Source organism: Cygnus atratus, chromosome Z, assembly GCF_013377495.2.
Source record: "Cygnus atratus isolate AKBS03 ecotype Queensland, Australia chromosome Z, CAtr_DNAZoo_HiC_assembly, whole genome shotgun sequence".
Taxonomy (NCBI): domain Eukaryota; kingdom Metazoa; phylum Chordata; class Aves; order Anseriformes; family Anatidae; genus Cygnus; species Cygnus atratus.
In genome coordinates, this window is record NC_066396.1 from 6,296,821 (window position 1) to 6,303,867 (window position 7,047).

General features: G+C 39.7%; 1 pseudogene; it reads left to right on the forward strand.

The window, feature by feature from the left end:
- The first annotated feature begins 3,925 nt into the window (after positions 1 to 3,925).
- Positions 3,926 to 5,298, forward strand: LOC118260842 (glutamate--cysteine ligase regulatory subunit-like; annotated as a pseudogene).
- The last annotated feature ends 1,749 nt before the right edge of the window (positions 5,299 to 7,047 follow it).

Sequence of the window (7,047 nt, forward strand, 5' to 3'; positions counted from 1 at the left end):
TAGTGGAGGCTGTGTTAGGAATGTGTTCATCTGTCACATACATGAGCAATAAGGCCATGCCATGAACAATGAGCCTATAAAACAGGATCATAACAGAAAGAAAGCTTTAATATACATATTATTTAGATTAGGATTTAACACAGCAAGACACTTTTTTCCCTTCTAAATTGAACATCACACATATAATAAAGAGATGTTTTATCTCCTCCATCACTGATGGAATGAGTTTTTGAGTGTTTTCTTGTAGAAAGAATATTTGGGCATATATTTGGAGGTAATAGGAATGGATGTAGCCCCTACCCAATTCAATAGTAAAATAGTTAGTTTTTAAATCCAAGTATGTTTTATGCTCATGAGAAAACACCTATATGGGGCATGCTTGTGTCTGCAGGACAGTAGCATCTTGGCTGATTTAGTCTGAATCCTTACACTGTAGCTTGAGGATATCAAAGGAACTTAAACATATTATTGAAAATGAGAACATTCAGAAATACTGAAGGCAGTACTTCAGACACAGACACAGATTTCTAGGTTGGAAGAGACCTCAAGATCATCGAGTCCAACCTCCGACCTAACACTAAGTACTCCACTAAACCATATCACTAAGCTGTACATCTAAACGTCTTTTAAAGACCTCCAGGGATGGCGACTCCACCACCTCCCTGGGCAGCCCGTTCCAATGCTTAATAACCCTTTCGGTAAAGAAGTACTTCCTAACATCCAACCTAAAACTCCCCTGTCGCAACTTTAAACTTCATATACACTTCATATATACTTCATATACTAAGTACACATATAAACCGGAAAGTAAACATCCTAGTTCAGGGCATACCCATTCAGTAACTGGAAGGGTTAGAGTAAGCCTGTGTGATCTGACTATTCCGCAAACCTTTATTAGAGAGTTTCTTGCTCTCCTCCTGAGACTGCCAGTGACTGATGTAGATGGGCTAGGTATACCATCAGACAGAGGTCTGGCATTGTGGTCTCTGGATTCCACAGTAAAAATCTGGCAACTAATATCATTATTCAGGAGGACTAAGGGTTGAAAGTCACCTGTATAAAGTTAATATCTAAAGGTAAATGAGATAACTCTGATGCAGACACTACATTGCTATTAAACACAGAAGTTATGGGCAAATAGGTATTTAAAATCTCATTAGTCACTCTTTCCTGTTTTTTTTTCTTTTTTTTTTTTTTTAACAAGTTAGACTAGGTTTTCTCTATATCTTCACCGACATCTTGTTAGATGCCTGTTTACATTTGTAAAATTGGGATAACATAACTCTCTTTCTTAATCTAGTTGATGTCTTTGGATGAGGAATACCAAAATAATACAGTATGGTCCTATCTGAATAAAGTGTAAATTTTACTTTACATATCCAGGGGTATATATGCTACGGGAAAATGCAGATTATATGTATTACAATATTTATCCTATTATTCTTCTACTTTCTCAGAAAGGGTATTAAGTACATGCACTATTGAATTTGGCACAGTTAGAGTTTGAGTAATCTTCTCAACAAGTGAATTTCACTAAGTTTCACATCAGCATCTGATTAAAAAAAAGAAAAAAAGCAAACAAATCCATCTATATATCCTGTTATAGACAAGATTGCTGAAGGGAAAAAAAAAAAAAAAGTCTCTTCCTTAAGTTTTATATAGCACTCACAAGAACAGAGGCCCCATATTTGAGGCCAGCAGATGCTACCATAATAATTAACATTAAAAAATTAGGAGCATTTGAAACTGTCAGGCATCCTATCTCTGCTTTTTCCCTTCATCCACAGCTGATATTCATAAGGGAAGCAAACGAAGCTTAAGAACTATCAGGTTCCTTCTTGAATATCTCACAGAGTCTTGAACTTCATAAAGGAATTATCTTAATCATATCATCAAAGGAAAGGGCTTGAAATATGATCTCAGATGAAAACTTCGATGGAGAGAAGCATAGCATAAATTTCTCAGCTCTCAGGCCTTGGAAATTACAGCCATGATTCCATATCTCAGGCTCTGGAAGGAATAATAATTACTATTTGGCAATTTATCAAGGTGAGGGTTCCACTGGAGGGAACATCTTATTCAATTTGGAAGCTAAAATTACAAAACTAGTGGGATATTAAATAGCAGCACAAAGCAGGAAGGATATGCAAGGAAAGTGATGGAACAAATCTGAGGTAAAGGTGAAGAACTCCTAATGAGTTTGCAAGCCAACCTCTGCTTACCTCCTTGTTTTCCATTTACATCTTAAGATTCTGCAGCAGAAAAAGTCTTCATAGGATGCTGGCCCAGCTCAGCAGTGAAAAAATAGCAGAATCATTAGCAGATTATCAAACCTGGAGTAGTATAATTGCTTTGTTGGTATTCCTCTTCCTAGAGGGACACATAGGTGATCTGGGTATATCTCCTGCATGTGTCACAAGCTTTCTTTTGGCTATGTTGGAACAAAATATTTAACTATACCTTTGAAGAGAATTGCAACTTAAGTAGCTGTTAGATATGCAGTTAAAAGCATGCTTCTGCTATTGTAAGCAATTGGGACTGATATTTTGGAATATTTCTGCCCCATGGTTAATATACAGTTCCTGATTGCTACTTCACTGAAAATATGAAGAGAAGTTAGATAACTTAGATTCCGTTATATCCCCCGTTTCAGCTGTCATTTGCAAGAGAATAGAAATATATACATGGTCTATAACATGCAGTACTTGCCTCTTCTAACAGACATTTACCATTCAGACTCATTACCTTAGTCACCTCCTTCATCAAATAGAAAGGAATCAGTACTTACAGGATTTTGTAGAGAAGCCCCTGAGCAACCTAATCAAAGGTAATTTGGCTTTATTATGAAGTTGGACTTGAGGACCTCCTGAGGTCCTTTCCAACCTTAATTGTTCTGTGATTCTATGAATCACAGAATGGTTTGAGTTGGGAGGGACATTAAAGACCATCTAGTTCCAACTCTCCTACTACGGGCAGGGACACCTTCCAATAGACCAGGCTGCCTGAAGTCCCATCCAGCCTGGCCTTGAACACTTCCAGGGATGGGGCATCCACAAATTCTCTAGCCAGCCTTTCCGGTACCTCATCACCTTCATAGTGAAGAATTTCTTCTTCTTATATCTAACCTAAATCTTGCCTCTTTTAGTTTAAAACCATTACCCCTTGTCCTATTACTACGTGCCCTTGTAAAAAGTCTCTTCCCAGCTTTTCTGTAGGCCACCTTTAAGTACTGGAAGACCACAGTAAGTTCTTCCTGGAGCTTTCTCTTCTCCAGGCTAAACAACCTCAACTTTCTCAGCCTTTCTTTATAGAAGAGGTGCTCCAGCCCTCTGATCATCCTCATGGCGCTCCTCTGGACCCACTCTAACAGGTCCATGTCTTTCTTATGTTGGGGGCCCCAGAATTCCAGCTGGAGTCTTGTGAGTGTGAGGAAGGGAGAAGAATCACCTCCCTCAAAATGCTAGCTACACTTCTTTTGATGCAGCCCAGGATACAATTCATTTTCTGGGCTGCAAGCACACATTGCTGGCTCATATTCAGGTTTTCATCCACCAATACTCCCAAGTCCTTTTCCGAAGGGCTGGCCGCAATCCTCTCATTGCCCAGCCTGTGTTCATGTTTGGGATTGCCCCAAGTCAGATGCAGGACCTTGAACGTAGTCTTGTTGAAGTGAATGAAGTTTGCATGGGCCCACCTCTGGGTGGACCTATGTTCAGGTCCCTCTGGATGACATCCTTCCCTCCAGTATGTCAAGTACACCACTCAGCCAGGTGTCATCAACAAACTTGCTGAGGGTGCACTCAAATCCACTGTCCATGTTGCTAACAAACTTAAATAACATTGGTCCTAGTACAGACCTCTGAGGAGCATCACTCATTACTGGTATCTGCCTGGACACTGAGACATTGAGAACAACTCTTTGAATATGACCATCTTGCCAATGCTTTATCCACTGAGTGGTTAGTTCGTTTATTCTGTTCATCTAGTCTGCTCTAAATACTTACTTTAAGATATAGTGAATCTCATTTCAGAAGCATGAATTTCCATTGATTATAGAATCATAGAATATCTTGAATTGGAAGGGACCCATAAGGATCATCGAGTCCAACTCCTGGCACCACACAGGTCTACCCAAAAATTCAGACCACGTGTCTGAGAGCACAGTCCAAACGCTTCTTAAACTCTGACAGGCTTGGTGACATGACTACGTCCCTGGGGACCCTGTTCCAGTGCGCAACAACCCTCTCAGTGAAGAGCCTCTTCATGATGTCCAGCCTGAACACCCCCTGTTGCTTGACCCCATTTCTGTGGGTCCTATCACTGGTCACTAAAGAGAATAGATCGGCGCCTGCCCCTCCCCTCATGAGGAAGCTGTAGGCTGCAATGAGGTCTCCCCTCAGCCTCCTCTTTTCCAGGCTGAACAGGCCTAGTGACCTCAGACGCTCGAGGTCTGGGGCTGGTGATGGGTGGTGTGCAGGCCCATGAGGCATGAGTGACCTCAGCCGTCCACCCCTGGTGTTGAGTCACCCTCAACCTGCAGACTGGCAACCTGCTCAACCAGGGCAGCGGCCGCAAGAAGTGCCCAGCCATCCCCAGTGAGGAGGTGGGGGACTGCATTCAGAAATCACTGACTGAATGAAGCTCAAAGATAGGACAAGATCTGAATCAGGAAATAGTGGAGGTTCCAGAATGTACTGTAGCTCAAGCTGTAGAAAAAATGAATCCTGAAGAAAGGGATGAGTTGAAAGTATCAGCAAAACTTTTCATCATTGGATCAAACTCTTCATCAGTCAGAGATGCAGTTGATAGGGCACGTTCAGCCCTTGGGGTTGCTCAGTTAGGTTTAGTCATTATTGCCCCACCTCCTATTGAAGGTGGAACTAGCCTCTCAGAGTATTTGCAACCTTCTTGGCAAGAACTTGAAAGTCTGGTTCAAAATAAAAAGATTGTTACCATACATACCTCTGACCTTGATAAAACACTGTTAGAACAGCTGTATGTGTGGGCACAGGTGAAACCAAGTAGTAATCAGGTGAACCTAATTTCCTGTTGTGTGATGCCACCTGATCTCACAGCACTTGCAAAACAGGTTGACATACAGTTGCTGACTGAAATAATGACCCAAAAGAATTACTTTGTGAAGCAAGTTTCTAAGAAGTTCTTTGGGAAAGCATTGAGAACGTCAAAGCACAGAAATAGATCCCTTTATGAATTCTCCAATATTCAGTCATTGTTAAAAGCAGAGGAATTATCAAGTCCAAAGGCCATATCATGCAAGCTAAAAGAAATGCCTCTTAAAACACTCTCATCCTTTTTGCTCTTCTTTGAAATGGCCTACTGTTTTAATTTCTTGGGGATGGGGGAACATAGTTTTTTTTTTTTTTTTTTTTTTTTTTTTTCTCCCTAGAGAGACTTTTACAATATTTATAACACAGACCAAAAGTTGTAGTCATTCAGTGTGACGTTAGCAGGAGCATCTGCAGTGCTCTAACACTATTTTTCTTTCTTAACCTATTAACCAGTGCATTATAGAAAGACTCTAGTATGCCCAGCTCAGATACAAGTGTCTGCACTAGTTAAATGAATCTCATAACATGACTCAGTGGAAATCCAACAGGTTCTTTGGATGTACTAAGCTGCATCTTATGTGAACATAAGGATCATAGCACTGAACATTTATGTTCTGCAGTGTGAAAAACTATATAATGAAGACCAGCCTACTTTATGTGTTGCCTTTTCTGCTATAGGTAAATTAAGGCAGGGGCATCTCCTCTTTATTATGCCCAGAAACTTGAGGTTTTGATGGTACAGATATCTTGTATTCACTCATGCTAACTTATCTAATAATCAATTAAACAAATGTGAATTGTGTTTTATAAGTGACACTGGATCAGTGGATTCCTTAAAATCTGCAGTACCCACTGAACCAGATACATGGATGACAGTGAATTTATCTTTGCATTAATACATTCAGTTCACAAATTTCCTGCATGTTTGTTTAGTCTCAAGCATATTCAATGCTATTCCCAGACTGATATATGAATTATTGCAAAAATGTTTAGGCAGTGTCATGCTTTATGAACCAGACCCCTGGGCTGTTCAGCATGGGTTAAACCAAGGACAGACTGTTTTTCATGACAAAGATATTAAGGTATCTATTATGAACCTCTGACCATCAAATTACTCACTGTTTGTCATACCATTTTTAATTTACGTGGTGCAAGGGGCTTAAATGTCAGCATCTCTGTTATAACTTAGACTCCAGTGTCTTTAATTAATGCTTCATGTTCATGTTATGGTTATTTAGAATTTGCTGAAACCCCAAGAGTCATAAATTTCTTTTACAGATCTTTGTGGTATGAACTTTAACAAAACAGCTATAAAGAGGTAATAGGAATGAACAGTACATCACATAAAGCAGAGCAAAGAAGGAGGAAAGGTGGGAATAAACTCCCAACAGATTGCAAGGTTTCATCTTTTCTCGGCTAGGGTTTGTGATTTTTCTGTTTGTTAGTTTCTTCAGAAGCAGAGAGGTGAAGGGTTAGTAGGAAATAAATTGTGCATAAAATTCTTCACATAAGTTTGTTTGTTATTAACACAGGGATTAAATTCACATCTCTTATAAACATATAGCTAACTAAATCTTAAAGTAGTCAATCTACTTGCATTCAATGCTCTTATTTTATTACCTGATGTGCTTGATGAATGTCTGAATTCTTTGAATTGGTCATGCAATCAGTTGTACGAACATGGCCATACAACTATGAAGAACAAGATGATGGTGAGAACAGGGAAATTCACTCCATTAACTTTCATCTGTGTTTGTGGAGGCACATTGCAGGGCTAGAATAAACACTGGACTCTGAAAAAGTCAATGAAGCAATATCAATGGTAGAAGAGGATGTCCTTGTCTTCAAAATATGGTCCCCCTGGGTAAACAACTTAAGTAACGACCTTCCAACTCTTAGTTGTTCAGATCACATCCTGTTTCCTTCTGAATGACAATTGGTAATAAACAAAACTTTTAAGGGGGAATTTGTAGTCAGG